This window comes from Pseudorca crassidens, chromosome 10 (genome assembly GCF_039906515.1).
Source record: "Pseudorca crassidens isolate mPseCra1 chromosome 10, mPseCra1.hap1, whole genome shotgun sequence".
Taxonomy (NCBI): domain Eukaryota; kingdom Metazoa; phylum Chordata; class Mammalia; order Artiodactyla; family Delphinidae; genus Pseudorca; species Pseudorca crassidens.
Genome location: NC_090305.1, coordinates 103,088,790 through 103,101,390, shown reverse-complemented (window position 1 = coordinate 103,101,390; position 12,601 = coordinate 103,088,790). Strand labels below are relative to the sequence as shown.

General features: G+C 39.9%; 1 protein-coding gene and 2 long non-coding RNA genes across 11 annotated transcripts in view; 2 read left to right on the top strand and 1 right to left on the bottom strand.

Annotated features, from left to right (window-relative positions):
• Nucleotides 1–12,601, top strand: part of TMCC1 (transmembrane and coiled-coil domain family 1) — a 219,858-nt gene that overhangs the window by 108,229 nt on the left and 99,028 nt on the right. The window lies entirely within an intron of this gene.
• On the bottom strand, nt 1,825–3,131 carry LOC137232789 (uncharacterized). The gene is made up of 3 exons (XR_010947182.1): nt 2,994–3,131; nt 2,672–2,869; nt 1,825–2,196 (listed from the first exon to the last, which is right to left on the bottom strand). It is a non-coding gene; the product is annotated as an uncharacterized lncRNA (long non-coding RNA).
• On the top strand, nt 3,289–10,861 carry LOC137232788 (uncharacterized). Its single transcript, XR_010947181.1, has 2 exons — nt 3,289–3,567; nt 10,460–10,861. It is a non-coding gene; the product is annotated as an uncharacterized lncRNA (long non-coding RNA).

Sequence of the window (12,601 nt, the reverse complement as noted above, 5' to 3'; positions counted from 1 at the left end):
ACCATTTGGAATGGTGTCAAAAACACTGAGTATGTCCATTCATTGCATTTCCTGTATGTCACTCCAGTGACTGAGTCCATAGGTTTTAACAGATTCACAAAGAGTACATGATGCAAAAAGTATTAAGAACACTATGGACAGTTCTTATCTGCTTCTGCATAGAGTGTAAGAAGATGTGGGGCTTCCCTGGTGGCGCAGTGATTGGGAATCTGCCTGCCAGTGCAGGGGACACAGGTTCAAGACCTGGTCCGGGAAGATCCCTCATGCCGCAGAACAACTAAGCCTGTGCGCCACAGCTGCTGAGCCTGCGCTCTAGAGCCCGTGTGCCACAACTACTGGAGCCCATGTGCCCAGAGCCCGTGCTCCATAACAAGAAAAGCCAGCGCAATGAGACCTGTGCACCGCAACGAAGAGTAGCCCCCGCTCCCTGCAACTAGAGAAAGCCCGCACGCAGCCAACAAAGACCCAATGCAGCCAAAAATCAATCAATTAAATAAATAAATTTATTTTTAAAAAAGAAAAGAAAAAAAAGAAGATGTGGATTTTTAGTCACAGACTACTGAAAATGGCATTGTATATTTGGATCCCGGAGTAATAGGGAATGATTACAGGGCTGTTGATTTTTCTCTCGGTTATGCATTTTAACGTTTCCTGTTATTATTTTGTAACCTTTGATCTTGATCTGCTGTTCTCATCCAGAAAGCTGCCAGACTCCTCAAAATAAATGAAATTTAGAGATTCTAGTCTTTCCCCTAACAGCTCAATTTATTGAGGATCTTTTCAGTTTTTTGCTTTATCAAGGAATGAATTGGATTCATGTGTTTGAATTACTTTTAACAGGTTTTATTACATTTAAACAATTCCAGTTTTATCTTTATTTTAATAGGCAAAAACTGAGTAGGTTCCTCCTAGAATGAAGACACCATCCTTTTAAGTCTTCTTACGTGTATATGGCACTTTGAGGATTTATACCCTGTTCAGTTATGATTGATATTTAATGTGTACTTGAGTCTGTAGACTTCTGACATTTTTTTCTAATTCCGTTTCCTCTTTCCTTTTTTTTTTTTTTTTTTTTGTTGGTGGGGGTAGGGTTAGAAAGAATCTTACAGCAATGATCTGGGATTCTGGCTGCTTGTATCAGAAACACCTCATTTTTATGTTTAAAGACACTATGTCTTGGGAATTCCCTGGCAGTCCAATGGTTAGGACTCCACGCTTTCACTGCCAAGGGTGTGGGTTCAGTCCCTGGTTGGGGAACTAAGATCATGCAAGCCGAAAGCATCTCATTAATTCTTCTGCATTCCCAGGAGAAGTTTTCTGATTACTTGGTTTCTTTCTTTGTAGGAGAAAAACGGAGGTACTGGTACTCTTACCATTAAAAAGAAAACACACGGAATTCAAGTTCTCTGTCAACCTACTTTCCTCTTCGAATTAAATTTCAATCAGTTAGTTTAACTGTTAGGTTACATTGCATACTCTGAACCCAGATATGAAGGAGTCTTCACTTTCATTCAGAGCTGTTCATCTAGTAGTTTTTGTAAGCTTTGGAATTTCACAAAGTTTAGTTAAATATGTGCAATTCTTTTCCATTTAAAGTTTTTTGGAATCAAAATTTCATATATGCGTTTTGGTTAGAGTAATTTTTTGGAGCCTTGGCATCCTGCTATTTGTTTGAATTTGGTACCTCTTTTCTCCTCTTCCGAAGGTACTGTGAAATGTGTCATATTTCAGGTGAATTTTTAAAAATTGTGCATCATATTTGTTGATAATTGGAAACAGTAGTGTGTGATATGGGCATAGTTGAGAATAACCATTGCTCAAAGATCTTTTTTTAAAATTTTATTTATTGATTTATTTAATTTTGGCTGCATTGGGTCTTCGTTGCTGCACGCAGGCTTTCTCCAGTTGCGGCGAGCAGGGGTTACTCTGCGATGTGGTGCGCGGGCTTCTCATTGTGGTGGCTTCTCTTTGTTGCAGAGCACAGGCTCTAGGCGCGCAGGCTTCAGTAGTTTTGGCTCGTGGGCTCTCGAGTGCAGGCTCAGTAGTTGTGGCGCACAGGCTTAGTTGCTCCATGGCATGCGGGATCTTCGCGGACCAGGGCTCGAACCCATGTCCCCTGCATTGGCAGGCGGATTCTTAACCACTGCGCCACCAGGGAAGCCCCAAGATCTATCTTTTCGAATTCATTTTTCTCACCTGAAGAAAAAATTTAGTAACACTATATGGTTTACTTATAATATTGAGATTTTAGAGAGAAGATGCCTGCTTTGCTTATCTGAGTTGGATATTAATACATATTTCACAGGGTTGTTTGAGAAATCAATGGGATGAAAGATGTTAAGTACTCAACAACTGCATATAGTAGGTTCACTTCAAAAAGGCTGTATGTAGCCTAACACGTCGTCCTCCTCACAGAGAATTGAGAGTCACTGGAGCAGGAAAAAATTAATATATGCCAAAAAGTTCTGCCTTGGTCAGTTATTAAATTCATTCAGAAGTAATGAAAAATTTGGAGAGGAGCATATAGAGTGGACAGTTTCATTAAAATGAAGCTTTTTCCTTAAATTTGCTGTCTGGAAGCAGAATCAAATAGATAGGAAGAGACTAGTAAATGATAACAAAATATTTTTTTATCTTTGGAACTGCCCTCACAATTGACATTTTTTCATACCTTTTTTACCTGCATTAATTCAGTCTGAGCTGTTCCTTTTGTGTGTAGATTTTTTTAAGTTACATTGTTCTAATGAGAGAGGGAAAGCGTCTCAGGAGACAGTTTCAATTTGTTTAACTTGCTCACGAAGTTGAAGTCACCCTCGGAATAGGCGTCTCTGCACCTGACATTCCTGCCCCAGGCCGGCCGGACCCCTCCCTGTGAGTAAGAGGAAAGGCTTGGCCAATTACTTAGACAAAGCCGGACGGCTGCCGAGCCGGCGGGGAGGAGTTTCCTTCTCGGAGTAGGGCTTCTTTCACACGGTTTCGCCCAGCAAGATTACCTGCGGCGGAGGTTGAGTAGGGGTTGTTGTCTTTGCCGCGGACCCCCTCCACTGGGAGGGGTCGGGTGGGAGGAATCGTCGAGGTTGCCAGTTTCTCCTGGAGACAGATGCCTTCTGACCCCAGCGCTCCGGTCCACCTCCCACACAGACAATCAGGTCCGTCCCCGGAGTCTCAGGTGGCACCACGGCGGCATCCTAGGCTAATGATTTGGTGGAAAGGGAAGGGGTGGTCCTTCTGCCTGGACCCCTCTCGGCTGACTCACAGGAAGTGCTAGCAGGGCCGGGCACTGGGCGCAGCAGCTCCAGGATTCCGCCCTCCCCGCCGCGTCTGCCGCCCTCTCCCTCCTACGTGGGCTTTGCCGTATCTCCCGTAGAACAATGAAGGACTTCCAAGTTTGCTAAGACTCGCAGGCACATTCTTTGGACTTCTGTGATAGTCTTCAAAATGTTTTGCCACCGACTTTTACAAGAAGCTGTTTTTTAAAAAGCCCTTCCCTTCGTGGATTGCTTTGTCTGAAGATTACTCAGGGTGACGATGGTTCAGCGCTTTAGCCTCAGGAGGCAGCTATCCAAGGTGGGTACCTTGGGTAGCTTTGTGTGTGTGTTTAGGGGAAACTCTCACCAGCTTTGGCGTGGTCTCCTTTTTCGCTAGAACTGTTCTGTCAAGCCTGCCTCCTCTGGTGCTAAGGAGGGACAGAGGGAGGAAGCGCCGCCTTTTGTTCTTTCCTCAGACAGACACAAAGGTTTAAGGCTGACTGCACTGGAAACCCCAGATTTTGTTCCCCTAAAACTAAAGCTATCACCTGTGAATTTGCAGGAAGTTGTAGTCTGCTTCTCAGTTACAGTTTCCAGAGGGTGTGAGTGAAGGAGAGAATAGTGGGTAAAAAGTGCATGTTTAATTAGCAATTCATGTAGCAGCTTTTGACCAAAATGAGAAAGCTTTATTGGTCTTTGGAATCAGTGCTTTCATACAGAGTTTAATATTAAACTGGGGAAAACTACCATAAAATAGTTCAATAAGCATGACCGCCTTGAAAATGTTAACATGAGTGGTTGTATTAAGAAACTCGCTTATTCCTTCATTAAGGAGTGTGTGAAAAGCAGTACCTGAAGGCTCAGGAATCAATTTTTATAGAGTTGTGCTTCAAAAACAGGTTTCACGTGTGCAGCTTTGGGGGAAAACTTTTAAACTAAGAAAATCAAACTTAAATTTAAAAAAAGAAAGAAAGAAAGAAAGCAAAGCCCTCTTAGAAGAGGGGCTGCTGATTTTATGAATCAGCCTTGGCAGTGGACCTCTGTTGACGCAGTCACTGAGCTCTCTTTTTAAGTGAGTGCAGAAACTACTTTGGAAAGAGGTGTGCTGAGAGTTGAGCTTATTTCAGAAACCCATTCTGTTTTTTAAAAGCTCTATTTTTAAAATGTAGCAGTTGGTGGCTAAATTGTGTCACAGTTCATTCTCTGCAGACAGAAGCTTAAACAAATAGTAAATCAGTAGACATTCTACACTTCCTTGGTTGTTAGTCAGAATTGTTAAATCCTGAAATGCGTTATTGTCTTAAGGGGAAACCTTTAGTTCCTCACAGGTGACCTCAGTGTAGGATGTGTGCATTCAAGCAAAAATGAGCAAAGCTCTTGCCTTCATCCCCATGTCAAATTTTGTCTTTTTTCTTGCATCTCCAAGCCTAACAGGGACTTTTTAGGAGTATTAGAGTAAATTTTCCTTGCTTCCCTTCTCCTCATTCCAGGTGTGTGGGTGGGGGTGAGGGGGCTGGGAGGCCTCCACATTTCTCCTGAACAATAAAGAGAGTCATTTTTGTTTCTCCTTCACGTGATCCTCTGATCACGTATTTTCAAATATATGGTACAACTAAAAAACGGAAGTTGTGTAGATTGTCAGGGCAGTGACCTTTCTGCATAAGGATGTTTGAAACAAGTGAGAGCTAGGTGATAAGTTTCTAAGTAGAAAATAACTGCTTTCTAGGTATTTCTCTCCCAATAATTTTGTGAACTTTTAACACTCTTTTCACTCTGTACTGTATGCATGACTGTGATTTATGGGGCGGGGGGAACACTTTTAGGGGGATTAGGAGCACATCTTCTCTATAACATGAAGAAATAAAAGGTACAGATTATGTAAAAAGACTCCAAGAGTTGACCTCTTTTAATTCCTTTTTCTAACATCCCTCTCCATTTTAACACGGTTTCTGGGTCCTAAACTGGATGGTCAGGACCAAATCGAAGGAAATTTGTTTTCTATCCAGAGTCCTTAACATAGTAATGAATTGAAAAAAATTCAGTAATGAATTGAAAAAATAATATTCTTAATTGTTTCAGTCTGTATGGCACTAAAATATGGAGGAGAAACTGAATAGTTATGTCAAAAAAATTTTTTTTAACTACAGTGAATGCACTGTGCCCCTATTCTGTCTTTTTGGCTAAATCCACATTACCTGAAAACAGAGGCCCTGTTGTACCCCAGTGCATGGTATTTCTGGCACACGTGGAACACTTAAAGTGAAATTGGTTTTTTGCAGGTCAAAAACAGTTGAACAATGGCAATTTCATATGATTCCAGCTTTATGAACAAGTGTTTTTGTCAATAAGAGATAATCTCCCACAAATGTAGACTTGTCTTAAGATGATCTCCTATTTATAAAGCAATTTCCTATTTTGATGAGAAGAAATACTCTTGTGATCATCTTTAAATTTTGTTGGAAATTTTCTGAAAGAAATTATTTATAAATGTTTGCAGTGATTTAAAACCCAGTATCTAATTTAGATGTTTTTTTTTCCCACCAACAAACTTCTTTTTATTCCTTAGCTGCTTTTTTTTTTTTGCGGTACGCGGGCCTCTCGCTGCTGTGGCCTCTCCCGTTGCGGAACACAGGCTCCGGACGCGCAGGCTCAGCGGCCATGGCTCACGGGCCCAGCCTCTCTGCGGCATGTGGGATCCTCCCGGACCGGGGCATGAACACGTGTCCCCTGCATCGGCAGGCGGACTCTCAACCACTGCGCCACCAGGGAAGCCGTCCTTAGCTGCTTTTTATCTTTAAGTTTGATAGTCATGTTTACTTACACTGGGTATTTCCCCTAGAATATTCAAATGATTCCTTCAGGCTAGTGTATTTTGACATCTGAACTAAGTAAAAAGGAGGAAGTAAATTAAATAGATGAAGTAAAAATCTTCATTTTAAAAGCGAGATGCTCAGTTATTCTTTTTGACCAGATCCCAGTTACCTGACTCCCAGAAAAGTTCCTTTTCCTTGCCATTTTAGATTATTTTCTTCCTTTATGGTTTTCTCACATGTGACTTCACAATAGTCGCTAAGGAAAGCTTTTTCTTTCTTCCCTAAGTCCTCTTCATGAGCCAGCCGAAATAGTCTGAAACCTGCCAGTTTGGACATTACATTTAATTCGCCTAATGATCCTTAAACTTAGGTGGTATCAGCTTCATTTTGTCATTAAAGAAACAGGTTCAGGGGCTTCCCTGGTGGCACAGTGGTTAAGAATCAGCTTGCCAATGCAGGGGACATGGGTTCGAGCTCTGGTCGGGGAACATGCCACGTGCTGCGGAGCAGCTAAGCCCATGTGCCACAACTACTGAGACTGCGCTCTAGAGCCTGCGAGCCACAACTACTGAGCCCGCATGCCACAACTACTGAAGCCCGCACACCTAGAGCCTGTGCTCCACAAGAGAAGCCACCACAATGAGAAGCCCATGCACCGCAGCAAAGAGTAGCCCCCGCTCGCTGCAACGAAGACCCAACGCAGCCAAAAATAAAATAAATAAATAAATTACTTAAAAAAAAAAAACAAAAAACGGGGGCTTCCCTGGTGGCGCAGTGGTTGAGAGTCCACCTGCCGATGCAGGGGACACGGGTTTGTGCCCCGGTCCGGGAAGATCCCACATACCGCGGAGCGGCTGGGCCCGTGAGCCATGGCTGCTGAGCTTGCGCGTCCGGAGCCTGTGCTCCACAACAGGAGAGGCCACAACAGTGAGAGGCCCGCATACCGCCAAAAAAAAAAAAAAGAAAAGAAAAGAAAAAAAAAAGTTCAGAGAAGTTAATTTTCCCAAGATCAGCCAGAGGCAGACTCAGGTTTAAACTTAGGTCTAACTCTAAACCCATTCTGCTTCCCCACACCAACTGCCTCCCTAAATTTCTGGTGTATTAATCAGTTTACTCTCATGGACTATGATATTTCTCCATGCTTATAGAAAACAGTGTAGTAAATAACTTAGGTAACTGCTTTGGAGCAGCCCTTTTCAATAGGGCTGAAATTAATGTCTGATAGGGTTTGAATATATCAGTCAAACTTGGTAAGTGTTTTCCACAAAGTTGTTTTCTTTGGCCAGAGAAACATCAATTTGAGTAAGATAGTTGATTTAATAAAGCCATATTAAATGTAGTTGAAGCTTAACTGCATGTACTTACATGAAACTTTATAAACTGTATTGCCTTTTAGAAAATGTCTTTGTTAAGGAGAAGAATTTACTCTTGAGTTTCTATAATAATGTTTAAGGGATGAAATACAATGAATTAAAAATTCAGAAAGTCTTGTTTTAACTCACTCTGGCTCTGTTGTCCCTCCCCGCCAACCCCCTCAAATCTTTTAAATGGGTAATAGAAAATCAGGTTTTTTCTTCTTTTCTGGAATTTCAGTTTTTTAGAAGGTATGGTAAAAGCTGAGGAGAGTCTGAGAAAATAGTTTTAAGATTGTTTCAGTAAGAATATTATACTCTTTTATTTTTTAATAGTAATCATTTCTGTAGTTCAAAAATAAGAAATTACATAACTGTGAACTCTTGCTTCCATGTCTTTTCAACGGTTTCGTATCCCTGCCTCCATAGGTAACCAGTTTCTTGTTTAGCCTTCCATTGTTTCTTTACTCACATGTAAGAAAATGTGAACATGTATTTTCTGACCTTTCTAAAATGAAAGATGAAGGCTATACAGTTTGTTCTAAGGTAATAGCTTGAACTTTAATTTTCCAGGAATGGATGCTCAGTAGTTATCTCAGTTTGGGGTTCACATTTATTTTCACATTTTCAGAGGAGGCTTACTTCCTTTAGGACAGATATAGCCACACAGAATCTACTTTCTATATCAAAGATAATTAAAATAACAGCAAATCAATGATGACTTGATTATTTTTTCATTCATATCACATTTATTTCCTACTCAGTTGGAGAGCTTTCTTTGGCTATATTAAAATTTTTCATTTGGTGAAAAACATAGAATATAAAAACCATACCAGTGTATTCTGGGTTGGCCTGTGAAGAGATTAATGGCCGAGAAATAGGAGTTGAGGGACTTTTGTCCCCCAATTCACCTATTGACTTACTGAAATAATTTCATTCAGACTTGTAGAGCACTTGAAAATATTTTTGTCTAAAAAGGTTACTCTTGCCCTTCCTACATTTGATAGTGTCCTATTATTTGGTGTCAGTTTGGTACCAGCTTAAGAGACTTAAGATTTAGAGAAGTGTTGATCATAATCTGAATTCTTAAAACTATTAAATTTTCAAACGTAGTCTCCTTTGAATTTCCACCTGATTTCTTTTGGGTTTATGACCTGTGATAATATACATGATTGACTTAATCTTTCAATGAATGTACTCTTATTAGTAAAAGGAATAGGGATCTCTCATTTCCATTTTAAGTACATTAATTGGGGTCTTTAAAAAGTATTTTGATGGCTAAAATTTTATGTATTTTTACCACAATTAAAAAGAAAATATTTCAAACCCTTTTAATGATAAATACTATATGGGTACAGTGAAGTAGTATTTTATGTAATTAAACAACTCAAATACATAGGCCAGGGAGTCAGTACCAGATGGGTGCTTTTAAATAATGGAAATGTATACATTTCTTTCATGCTTTTTTTTTTCTTTTTCATGCTTTTAAAATTTAATTTTCTATAAGTTACTTCAGACATCAACTCGTTTCATACTTGTAAATATAATGTTTTATATTTATATTTTACTATCAGTTAAATGTTACATCTTCATGTTAATCATTAACCCACTTTTAGGAAGCTTAAGTCAGGTAGTAATGTCATCAACGTTATAAGGTCATTCTGATGCATTACATAACCAAAATAGGAAGACTGATGGATGCTGCTCTTCTGTTACATGAAATGAGACCCTAGTAAAATCAGTTCCATATATTGTGGATGTGGTGGGAACAGATAAGGAATAGAGAATGGCTTTCCTATTCAATTATATTGGCAATAATAGGCTGAAATAGAGAAACTAATTTAAAAATATGTGTATTGTAATTCTGAAATGTTTTCATGATGTTGATGCCAGTTTATTATTTAAAAATAATAGTCAATAACAGTAAGTTATTGACTGTAGATTTGAGACACTGGAATATGCTACCAAGAGAAGACAGTAAAATCTCCTTGGAGTGTGTTGCTTTTTTGTTTTTTAAGTACACAACTTTCATTTGGTGTTGACTTGAGTATCATTTTCCTGAAAGAGATGGCTGTATTAAATGACTCAATTAGATTCTTTGAAGTTGGAATATGTTTACCAAGGGCTGTTAGTTTTGAAGATCAATGAGCTGATATACTTGAAAGCACTTTGAAAACTATGAAGCACTATATTAATATAAGAATTTAAGATTATGGTGTTTTTATTATTCTGTCATTCTGTAAGTATTGTTGCAAAGAAGTGACTGTACTTTAAAACTACACTTTGAAATATGCACATATACACACACACCTTTTTTTTCATACACGTAGGCTGTCTTTGGATAGGTAGCAGTTGATTGCCTCTGAGAAGATTGGACCTGGGAGACTTGGGTTGGGGGTGGGAGGGAGACTAACTTTTTTTTAAAAATAAATTGATATCCCCATTTTTAGTGTTATAGATCTTTTTTAATAAATTTATTTACTTTATTTATTTTTGGCTGCATTGGGTCTTCGTTGCTGCACCAGGGCTTTCTCTAGCTGCAGCGAGTGGGGGCCTACTCTTCATTGCGGTGTGCAGGCTTCTCATTGCGGCGGCTTCTGTTTGTGGTGGAGCATGGGCTCTAGGCACGCGGGCTTCAGTAGTTGCGGCTCGCGGGCTCTAGAGCACAGGCTCAGAAGTTGTAGCGCACGGGCTTAGTTGCTCCGCGGCACGTGGGATCTTACCGGAGCAGGGCTCAAACCCGTGTCCCCTGCATTGGCAGGCAGATTCTTAACCACTGCGCCACCAGGTAAGCCTGGGAGACTTGCTTTCTAAAAATTATTTACCATGTACATACACTTTGTTAAATAATAGTCTAAGTCAAATGTGTTAAAAGATCAAAATGTAGAATTGAATTTCAGCCTCATTATTCTTCAGTGAAAACCATTGCCAATAGTTTACTTAAACGTTAATGGTTGGAAGATGATATTCTTCTGGGCTTGATACTTTCTCCCAACCATACATGTTATTCACAGATTGAAGATAACTTTTTTTTTTTTTTCGGTAGGCGGGCCTCTCACTGTTGTGGCCTCTCCCGTCGCGGAGCACAGGCTCCAGACGTGCAGGCTCAGCGGCCATGGCTCACAGGCCCAGCCGCTCCGCGGCATGTGGGATCTTCCCGGATTGGGGCACGAACCTGTGTCCCCTGCATCGGCAGGCGGACTGTCAACCACTGCGCCACCAGGGAAGCCCTGAAGATAACTTTTGCATGTAACACATAAGTTTGTAGTATAGAGTTACCAACCCTTTAAGAAATTTTTAGATGGACCTCTTTGGAGTAAGTTAACCATACTATAATGAAAGCACATTTTGGGAATGGTGTATAAAGGCAAGAAGACATTTTACTTGTTATATCTGTATGTAGAAGTGGCATGTAATACTTAATAAAATATTCTGATTTGTTCTTAATCATTTTGGCTTACATGAGAAAATTAGAAGAATTTGCTCTTTTGGATACCTTTGGGTTAGTTACGACTAACCTCTGCTATATATATATGGACCTGTAACAGTCCTACTGCAAAACATGTTGAATAAGAAAACAGTGCAGGGGGCTTCCCTGGTGGCGCAGTGCTTGAGAGTCCGCCTGCTGTTGCAGGGGACACGGGTTCGTGCCCCGGTCCGGGAAGATCCCACATGCCGCGGAGCAGCTAAGCCTGTGCACCACAGCTACTGAGCCTGTGCTCTTAGAGCCGGTGAGCCACAACTACCGAAGCCCGCGTGCCTAGAGCCCGTGCTCCGCAACAAAGAGAAGCCACCATAATAAGAAGCCGCGCACTGCAACGAAGAATAGCCCCCGCTTGCTGCAGCTAGAGAAAGCCCGGGTGCAGCAACGAAGACCCAACGCAGCCAAAAATAAATAAATAAATTTTTTTTAAAAAAAGAAAACAATGCAAATTGAATTTGCCTTGTGGTAGCACAGGAAATTGCCATTAAATTTCAACCTGTTTCCATCAGAAGTTTTGTAAGAAGCAGATTACTTTGTGTGCCTTTATTAGAAATTTAGTGTTTGAGAAGAATCCGTGTTAAAGCCAGCAGTGTCTAAAATCCAAAGGTAACATGTATAATAAACATTTCATAGCTTTCCTTTTCATTCAATAAAATTTATCCCAAAGGTGTTCATCATTGAAATTAAGTAAACTGTGGCTGGCTGTGTGACTTTAGACAAGTAATTTGACCTCTCTGAAGCTTTCTCCTCATCTGAAAAGTGTCATTGAGGATCCTTGAGAGATGTAAAATTATGTGATCTGTTTGTGAGCCAGATTATAGTCCTAAGAAAAATGACTTTATATAGTAAACACCAGGGAAAGTATGTAGTTTTATACCAGGAGGGATCTAATGTTACACAGTTGTTCTTAGCTAAAGTAAATAAATTCATGACTAATGGATAGGCTTAGAGTTTAGATTCTAGCTGGCTCTGGATAATTCAGATTTGAAAATAGCAAGAAAATTAGTTTTACACTTATTAGAGACCGAGCGCTGAGATGATGTACATTTCTTCTACCTCTTCTTTGTCAGGAGAAAATTTAAAATTTCTCTGTGGAAACAGATATTCCTTATAATGGAAATTTACCTTATACACAACAGAATTTTCTTCTTATGATGGTATATTGGAATCCAAGTCCTTTTTCTTGGACAAAACACACTCTTCTTACTCTTAAGGAAAAGTTAATCATAACTGGGGGAGAGGGGGGAGAAAGGTAAAAAGCTAATAGAAGCTTCTTATTTTTACAAATTAACTCATCCTTTGAACCTGAGGTGGGCTTGAAAAGCCCTGTAGAGGAAGTGGGATTTTAGCTGGACCTAAAGGATTTGGATTAGTGGTTCTCGACTTTCCCTTCCTGTTAGCCCCAACATACTTCAGAATTGCAACTTAGTCCAATAACTCTTTGTAGTGAACAAAGAAATGAACGTTTCCTCTCATTAATTTTAATCACCTAAACTTAAAAGATTCCTTAGTCTTTTTTACGTCCCTGGAAGTTCTATTGAACTTTATAGTTTGATATGAATTATATATTCTAGGTATTTTAGTTGCATCTATAATAAAATTATCATTTGGTTTTGAAAAAAAAATGTGACTTAGGCTTAAGGTAGTAGTCATTTGGAAGGTGACTTGCAAAATCCTTCACCCTTCTGATGCATACTCCTGGAG